This window comes from Triticum dicoccoides, chromosome 4A (assembly GCF_002162155.2).
Source record: "Triticum dicoccoides isolate Atlit2015 ecotype Zavitan chromosome 4A, WEW_v2.0, whole genome shotgun sequence".
Taxonomy (NCBI): domain Eukaryota; kingdom Viridiplantae; phylum Streptophyta; class Magnoliopsida; order Poales; family Poaceae; genus Triticum; species Triticum dicoccoides.
The window spans coordinates 396322802-396332803 of NC_041386.1; the positions used below are offsets into that span (position 1 = coordinate 396322802).

The window sequence follows — 10002 nt, forward strand, 5'->3', positions numbered from 1 at the left end:
TTACGACACCAGTTTCACGTACTAGTACAAGTATTATATGTAACAAGTTTAAGAACAAAAGTGACTGCGATGGACAAGTTAGGCTAGTAGTATCTACTAACAATTAAATAAGTGGATAAATAGATGTATCACCTAGTGCTTGAACAAGGGGACTGCTCGCGCCCTACAAGTATTTGGAATTGACTTCCCTAAAAAATATTTGGAATTGATATGGTCTTAAATACTCCCTCCATTCCATAATGTAGTGCTTTCTCTATCCACGTGCTTCAACTTTGACCGTAAATTTAACTACCAAGACTGATTGCGGCGGGAGCAAAAATTATATCAGTGAATTCGTATTCGAAAGAAGTTTTCAATTATATAATTTTTTCTCCCGCCGCAGTTGGTCTCGTTGGTTAAATTTATGGTTAAAGTTGGACCTCGAGAAGCGCGTATGCACTATATTTTGGAATGGAGGGAGTATGAAATGTTTGTGATGCCAAGGAATACATGTTGCTTGATGACGTTTTATATTAATTTGATACGGCTCTACCAAAACATTCAATTGATCAAACCATAAATTTCATTCAGTCTGACTACGACTTTACATTCGTACCATGATCGAACTAAAATCTCTACTACTAATAAACAATCAAACATAAACTTCTTTAAACGCACCCCACAAATATACACGAATCTATTACTACCGCAGGATTAAGCCTATTAAACTCAATCCAACCGCTAACCTTGATCTAATCCATTCTCTGTATGTACTTAACAATTGACCGCGCTCCACTCCGCGTCCGCAACCTCTCTTTCATGATTAGCGCCCACCTCTCCACTCAATCCCTTCCCCGGTAGGAACTTCCCCGGTAGGAAGTAGAGTAGGAACCCTCCCGCCGCTACTAGGGATATGCAAGCCACCGTCGGGGTCCTCGCGGACACACGAGATGCCTGCCGTCACCACGCACACGAGCCACGGTGGGGGAGAGAGGGAGAAGTGACCAGCCATGGCAAGGCGTCGGTCATCCGGCGAGCGTGGAGAAATTGGGACAGGGGGCGCCCGATGTGGCGTCTGGTGGCGGGGCTAAGAAGGGGGCGGCAGATCTGGCCGGAGCTGTGCACGTGGTGCGGCGATTGTGGTCCCCGCGTGCTGCTCGTGGTAGGGACAAAGCGGCGGTCGCTGGCCTTATCCGCTGCCCCTTTGAGGACTGCGTCGTGCATGCCCCACCGAGTTCTACCAGGTCGCCGGCGGCACGCGCTCCCCTCACCCTGCCTGATGCAATCGGTGACTACCCTACCCCGTCGCCGGCAGACTAGACGGCCTGGGCGCGGGCGGTAGGCACCGCCAGCAGCCCAGCACTCCAATCTCCGCCGACACCGTGGTCTAAATGACGCCGCAGACGAGTCCCCTTAGAACGACCCATCCTGGACGATATAATATGGTAATGCAAACTCCCTTCTCTTACTGCTGAATAATATCCGGCAATCAAGGCTCACCATGTCTACTTTACTGATGGTAGTGTGTTGTGTACAAACAGGTTCAAGCATAATCATGGTGATATGATTATATGGAGTAGAAGGGAGGAAGTTGTGTCTCATCAGCATTGTGTTCTGCATCTATATAAAGCACATCCAAGAATCACTGTCCAAGGTCTCTCTTTCGATTGATAGCATCGGTAGCAGGATATAACATCAGGTTACAGCCTTTGTGGTACAGGAAGGACCGAAGGAGGAAGTTGGTGAGATACAGAGGGAAGTTGAATTGGGACGAGGGATAGAGATACAACCAGCAAATGCGCCGAGGAACAGTAAGGTATGTGATATTTAGAGTTCTGCTCATCCATGTCCACTTTAGTCCATCAAACCATCTCACACCCGCTTCTCTTTGTCAGCTAACTCAGTAAGTATTCTTCAGGTGCTATTTTCTTCACCAGTTAACTCCTTCAAGTATGCGTTCTTGTCATCAGTACACACAGCCTCCTATTGCAGGTCTCTAACACTTTCGCCCAATGGTCCGATGCAGACTTATACTGACATTATCAAGAGAAAGAATACGTTGATGTAGCATATTTGCACTGTTCATGTACAACTGAAAGTGACTAAACTCTATTGTTTTTTGCCCTTGCCAACTTAATACAGTATAGTTCCGATTCATCTAAATTGAGTCAGAGATTAAACTGACGATTTCTTCGCAATTGCTGCATCAAATCATCTAAAAGAAACTAAAAACTTTCTTATCCTTCTTATCCGACTAATAATATCCATTTTCATTTTTTTATTATATACTCATATTTGTTGTTGGTTGTAGTCTTCTTTTCTTAACTTTTTTACACTAGAGTACCATGCCTTTTTTTGTCCATTGGAAAGGCTTTGTACTACTTAATGTTATAGGCCAGGTGTTTGTGTTTTACCCCAACTGATATATGTCATATATATATATACCAGGAAATAAGTTTTTTTCCTTTGTATTATTCTTGTGTTATGAAGGTATAAGAATGGATGAATGGCCACAAAGATCAAATAGTGATAATTAATTGCCAAAAAAAGCTTCAGGACAACACTAGATATTGTCATGTTTCAAAACCATAATATGATTTATTCTTGCATTCTCAAGGTTCAGACAAGAGGCGGGCTAATTCAAATAAAGAAATAGATCCCATGAGAAAAAACATCTAAAACATTGTGTACAAAGATGTGAATATGTACCAAGATGTGGGATGAATACGTGTTTTTTTCTTACTTCATACCAATTAAGCCATTTTATTATTTCATCTTTTTAGTGGATATATTTCTTATCTCCTTTTAATAGTGACCTTTTTCTTTTTCCTAATTTTTTTGGATCTTATGCAGCAAGGTTCAACAGTTTTGTGAGGCATATCTTACATATCTGCATATCAGTTGGTTTGAGATGCTCACGCTTTCACTAAATGTACCATCCTTTCACTGAAGTAGTTCAAGCCTATCAAATTTCCTTCATTCACAACCTACAGTTAGTTGTACCTATTGTCTGCGGTGATCTAACTAGCTGTCAATGTCCTTTTCAATTTATAATGGCACATTAAATCACATGAATTGAAAATGCATGCTTACTAGCAGTCAATGGAAGATCTATGAAAAGCTTGCTTTCACAGGGGCGTTTGCGCATTGGACGAAAAAGAAGCACATCCACATTGTTCATACATGGCAGAGGAGTTGGGGGTTTATACAAGGAGAAAGTCACAATTCTGCTGCAAACAGATGTATATATAGCGGCAGGACCGGAGAGATGGGAATGCATCACCTCGGTAGTGCTATAGGCCCATAGGGTTGGCGGCGATAGTTGGTGTCGGTATTATTGACACCCTTGCCATTGCGGTGCTGGGAGTTCGGTATTATTGACACCCTTGCCATTGCGGTGCTGGGAGTACTGCCATGAAAGGTGCTGCTTCAATCGTCGCGGACGAGGGCTCATGATTATGAGCATAGTATCACATGATTGGGATGGTAGAGACGTGCGTTGCACGTGCACGCTTACTAGTAAAGAGAAATAATAACTCTCAAACATTTGGATTTTAAACATGGCAATCTGAATGTTTTTCATGGCATATTTGGATCACACGGCGGCGACGGAGGCGTCTAGTGGCAGGAAGCGGGTCATCTGCTGTGCTCTGTGTGTCATCAGGCCATTGATTGGTGGCGACGGTGGCGTATGACGCCGTTGTTGGCATACTCATGGACGTTGTCCCTAGCTTCAAGGAAGGCCAGAATGTTCTGGACTTCGGTCTCCAGCAGCTAGTCAACAGGCGGGAGGAGGCGACTCACATTGGTACAAGAAAGCCGTCGACGACAGTGATCCATGCCGCTGAGGGGGGGCACTGGCACCGACGCGGGGATATGCTCTAGCAATAGTACGGTGGAGACATTTGTGTGCACAGGCACCGGCACAGGAGTGCGCGTCAGTGCATGCGCAGGCACATGCACTGGCAGGTGCACAGGCGCGTGAAAGTCAGTGTGGACCTCGTGGAACCCCATGGCTTTCGATGACAATGTGCGGCTCCCAACCCATCAATGCCACAGGGATGGGCGTTGGTGTAGTTGGGGCGACGGGAGCTGGAACGGGAGTGGGGACAAGCGTGGCATCTTCCCGTAAGGGTAGTTTAAGCTCGTCCCAAAGCGCCTTATGTTCTTGAGACTCTGGCTAGGTGTCTTCCTCTGGAAACTGGAAGACTAAGGGCAGACCATTGTGATGCGGCATGGCATATGGTGAGGTCAAGCTGGTTGGAGGTAGATGATAGGAGAATCGGAGAGGAAGATAGAAGATTTTAGCGAGACCGAGGAGTGCAGGGGTGATTTCAACTATGCCACCGACGCCATTAAAAGTGAGGGCAGTTGGGAGGAAGGTGGGCGACGGAGCCTCGTCAAGGGGCTGGCCTCCCGGTGAGCCTACGCAGTGGCCTGCTCGCACACCTCCGGTCAGCCGGCGCAATGGTCTGCTCGCACGCCTCCCATCGACTCGCATGCTCGCTCGGACGGCACCTGCTCGATGAGAAGCGGGGCTCATGGCGGCACTTAGGTCTAATGCCCACGGTTTGAATAGTGAAACCTTTCGCGTTAACGTGACATGTCTTTGTTCTAAAATACGTTGGCTCTTCATTTGTCTGGTCACGTGACCATGCTCAGTTTCATGAATTTTTGGTCAGTTTTGGATTTTCTGAAATTTGAAATCCAGGATTCGAAATAATATCATAACCTGCATCATGAAATAAATTTTCAAGCGATACATCTTTACTGTTGTAGATGTTAATATTTCTTAAGAAAGGATTTGGTCAAAAAATTGCTTAGTTAGACTTCAGATAAATTATATATGTAGAGTAAAATGATAATACATCTGTACCAGTGCATTGCCTGATATAGTAACTTTAGTAGGCACGAACAAAGGGAGATCCATTCTGAGCTCATCCTGGTGTAGTACTAGACAATGAAGTTGACGGGTGACCTTGGGTAGCGGCGACCGAGGTAATTGAACCGTGCTCGGCACGGTAGGTAACGCGGGCTAGTTACTAAAGCATCCCTCCATTATTCATTCGTAGTCATTATGGACCGGGGACATGAGAGGAATTTCCTAGGGCTGGAATTCTGGCCACCAAATAATTCGACTCGAAACGCGGAGGCTCTAGTAGAGGCGTGAAGTTTAATATCGCAATTCTTTTGGTTGGGGTTGGCTAATGTGCATACTACGCATGCCACAAGCAGGACATGAGCCCGGGTCTGGCTGGTATGCCGTCGGGTGCTACCATTCGAGAATGCGAAAGGAATCTTTTTTTTACATTGCCGGACGAATCTATATGTATTACAATGACCATATTTTCCTTGCAAATAACTGGTCATTTCGAAAGGCACAGTAATTAATTTATGACGAGTTCTTGAATTAGTTTGAGTTTGTGATATAGTGATCTCAATGTTGATGTATGACCATGCATGTATGACACGAATTCAAAAATAAAATGTAAGCCATGCATGGTCCTCAATTCAATATTTAAAATCCACAGTAAATTGAAACATGAATGTTAAATCTAGTACTATGTACATGCAAATGTTGTGCTTAGGTCTCCGTCGAGCCCCCCACCACACATACTTCATGTATAGATCGATCTTCATTTCTTTGTTAAGATAGCCATTGGTACATGCCTGCTCATTATTTCTCTTCATGTTTCGATCTCCATTTATGTCACACTCGCCCTCACACTCTCAACAAATGTATTTCTCACACACAACCTCGTCGTTCCCTCCATGACAAACCCTCCGTCCCTCTCTCTCTCTCAAGAAACGTACGTTGCCTTTGTAAAACACCTTCACCATGCGTTGATGTCCCTTGAAGCTATGTCGGTATTTCCCTAAAGAGGAAGGGATGATGCAGCACAGTGGCACTAGGTATTTCCCTCAGATATGAAACCAAGGTTATCGAACCAGTAGGAGAACAAAGCAACACAATGTAAACATCACCTGCACACAAATAACAACTGCTCGCAACCTGATGTGTAAAAGGGATTGTCAATCCCTTTCGGGTAGCGGCGCCCCAAGATGGGCAAACGGATGTGAGAGAGTTGTAAATAATGATAGATCGAACAGTAAATAAAATAAATTGCAGCAAGGTATTTTTGTATTTTTGGTTTTGTAGATGTGAAAATAAAAGCGAAGGAAAATAGATCGCAAAGGAAAATAATATGAGAAAGAGACCCGGGGGCCGTAGGTTTCACTAGTGGCTTCTCTCGAGAAAAATAGCAAACGGTGGGTAAACAAATTACTGTTGGGCAATTTATAAAACTTCAAATATTCATGACGATATCCCGGCAATGATCATTATATAGGAATCACGTCCAAGATTTGTAGACCGACTCCTTCCTGCATCTACTACTATTACTCCACACATCGACCGCTATCCAGCATGCATCTAGTGTATTAAGTTCATGGGGAAATTGAGTAATGCAATAAGAACAATGACATGATGTAGACAAGATCTATCTATGTAGAGATAGACCCCATCATTTTATCCTTAGTTGCAATGATACATATGTGTTGGTTCCCCTTGTGTCACTGGGATTAAGCATCGTAAGATCGAACCCACTACAAAGCACCCCTTCCCATTGCAAGACAAATAGATCAAGTTGGCCAAACAAAACCCAAAATATCGGAGAAGAAATACAAGGCTATAAGAAATCATGCATAAAAGAGATCAAAAAAATTTAAATACTTTCATGGATATAAAAAGATAGATCTGATCATAAACTCAAAGTTCATCGATCCGACCAAACACACCGCAAAAGAGTTACATCATCTGGATCTCCAAGAGACCATTGTATTGAGAATCGAGAGAGAGAGAGAGATGAAGCAATCTAGCTACTAACTACGGACCTGAAGGTCTACAAAGAACTACTCACGCATCATCGGAGAGGCACCAATGGAGGTGGTGTAACACCCTCGATGTGGCTATATCTCCCATGTGTCGAAGCATGACTTAGAGGCATAACCGCATTGAAAGCAATGTCGCAAGTGAGGTAATCTTTACACAACCCATGTAATACATAAGGGGAAAAGATACATAGTTGGCTTACAATCGCCACTTCACACAATACATGAATACAACATTACATTCATCCAAATACACTCAAGGTCCGACTACGGAACCAAAATAAAAGAAGACTACCCCAAATGCTACACAGATCCCGGATCGTCCTAACTGGGCTCCCTACGGAAACGGAAACAACATAACGAACACGATCTTCATCGAGCTCCTCCTTGAGCTCGGTTGCATCACCTGCACGGTATCATGGGCACCTGCAAACTGGTTTTGGAAGTATCTGTGAGTCACGGGGACCCAGCAATCTCACACCCGCGCAATCAACACTATTTAAGCTTATAGGAAAGGAAAAGGTATGAGGTGGAGCTGCAGCAAGCGACTAGCATATATGGTGGCTAACAAACACAAATGAGAGCAAGAAGAGGAGGCAAAGCACGGTCGAGAAACTATGATCAAGAAGTGATCCTTGAACAACTTACGTCAAGCATAACTCCAACACCGTGTTCACTTCCCGGACTCCGGCGAGAAGAGACCATCACGGTTACACACGCAGTTGATGTATTTTAATTAAGATCAACTTCAGGTTTTCTACAGCCGGACATTAACAAATTCCCATCTGCCCATAACCGCGGGCACGGCTTTCGAAAGTTCAAATCCCTGCAGGGGGTGTCCCAACTTAGCCCATCACAAGCTCTCACGGTCAATGAAGTATATTCCTTCTCCCAAGACAATCTGATCAGACTCGGCATCCCGGTTACAAGACATCCTCGACAATGGTAAAACAAGTCCAGCAACACCGCTCGAACGTGCCGACAAATCCCGATAGGAGTTGCACATATCTCGTTCTCAGGGCACACTCAGATGAGCGCTCCATACAACTAAAACTAAACCTCGAGTTTCCCCGAGGGGGCGCTGCACAGGGCTCTAGTTTGGACCAACACTCAGAGGAGCCCTGGCCCGGAGGGGTTTAAATAAAGATGACCCTTGAGTCTGCATAACCCAAGGGAAAGAAAAGGCTAGGTGGCGAATGGTAAAACCAATGTTGGGCATTGCTGGAGGAGTTTTATTCATGGCGAACTATCAAGGGGTTCCCATTATAACCCAACCTTGTAAGGAACGCAAAATCCGGGAACATAACACCGATAGGACGGAAACTAGGGCGACAAGAGTGGAACAAAACACCAGGCATAAGGCCGAGCCTTCCACCCTTTACCAAGTATATAGGTGCGTTAAGTAAATAAGATATATTGTGACATCCCAACAAAATATCCATGTTCCAACAAGGAACAAACTCCAATCTTCACCTGCAACTAGCAACGCTATAAGAGGGGCTGAGCAAAGCGGTAACATAGCCAAACAACGGTTTGCTAGGACAAGGTGGGTTAGAGGCTTGTCTTAACAATATGGGAGGCATGATAATCAAGTGGTAGATATCGCAGCATAGGCATAACAAAAGAGCGAGCATCTAGCAAGCAAAGATAGAAGTGATTTCGAGGGTATGGTCATCTTGCTTGAAATCCCGCAAGGAAGAAGAACGAGTCAATGAAAAAGACAAACATACGTAGTTGAACGGGTCCTCACAAACGCGATGTTATCGGAACCAACCCGAAGAAGCAACACCAGAAAGAAGCACACAACATAGTAAACAACCAAGCATAAACATGGCATGATGCACAACCAAGTATGATGCATGTCCGGTTTAATGAAGCATAACAAAAACTATACCATCTAACCAATTTAAATGGGCCGGATATAACAAACAACAAATCCGATAAATCCCCATAGGCATTTATCAATTTGGTGCAACAACAAATTTCAACATTTAAATGTTATTATCATGATGCGGATGACATGAACAAGTTTATGCAACTTTTAAGAAAATGTTGACATGAGCATAATATGGAGCATTTGTCATCGTGGCGGAAATGAAAGGGGTGCCACGACAATGAATCCGAAAATGATGCCATGCAACATATCGGTTCCGGTAGCTCATGGAGATGCCGGTGAAAAAGGAAATGCGACGTGAGCGAGTTGAGCAAGATGGTGGGGTGCTCCCGACTACCTGGTTCCCACATGTCGGTGACAAGGCAAAAGAGGGGCAATGTGCGCCGACAGTTTCGGACTCGAGGAGAACAAGGGTGCATCTCATACATCACACAACATGCATTCGTTTCGCGGGTCATTGACTCGACGGTTATACCTTCGAAGCGTGCAAACGAGGACGGTTCGAGTTCGGTGCAAAGTAGAGGAAGTAGACGTTCTCGGGACTTTCGTAGTGGAAGTAGTCGTTCTCTCATGCTCTAGGGTCGACGGTAGAGGTTCTCGCGATCTCGGCGATGGTAGTGGTACATGTTTATTGGTAGTCGAACATGACGACCCGGAGAGGGTACTTGGCAACATGCACGTCGTTGGTAGTTGCACACAATCGTTGTCGGACTTGACGGGTTCGAGGTCTCCGGACGTAGTGGTTCATGTTCGTTTTTCGGAGAGGTACATGGCGTTCTTCGGTCATAGGTACATGACGTTTTGCTACCCGGGTCTTCGACGATGGTCGTTGTACACAATCGTTGGGGTACTTGTCGGTCCGGTCTTGACGTAGTAGATGTCCACGTTGTCAGGGCTTGTCGCATCATCCGGTGTAGTCGTACCAGTACGGAGCAGAACTTGGCGGTAGTGGTACTTGGCACAAATCCACGGAGACGGTCTTGGCAGTTAACGAGCAGCGACGCGGTGCACCGACGCAACAACGCAGGCGGGTGCTCGAGCAGGACTTGGCGCCGGTCGTCTTCCTCACGTTCTCACACGACAAAGGCAGGGGCGAAAGGAAAGTCACGGGCAGGATGAAGTCGAGGCCGGTGCTGGTCGGCGCTACGGCGGCGTCCTGCTGGTCTTGGATGGCGGCAATGCACATGAGAATGCGGAGGGCAGCAGCAGGCAACGGCGGTCATGGGAGGCGCCCTTGG

At 45.4% G+C, this 10002-nt stretch overlaps 1 long non-coding RNA gene across 5 annotated transcripts; it reads left to right on the forward strand.

The window, feature by feature from the left end:
• Positions 1-810: 810 nt before the first annotated feature.
• Positions 811-3502, forward strand: LOC119285976. 5 transcript variants are annotated; one of them, XR_005140105.1, is made up of 5 exons: positions 811-1424; positions 1521-1795; positions 1898-1971; positions 2833-2911; positions 3114-3490. It is a non-coding gene; the product is annotated as an uncharacterized LOC119285976 (long non-coding RNA). The 5 variants fall into 5 exon arrangements; XR_005140104.1 differs by having other exon boundaries at positions 1875-1971; positions 2833-3502; XR_005140103.1 differs by having other exon boundaries at positions 2833-3499.
• Positions 3503-10002: the final 6500 nt, after the last annotated feature.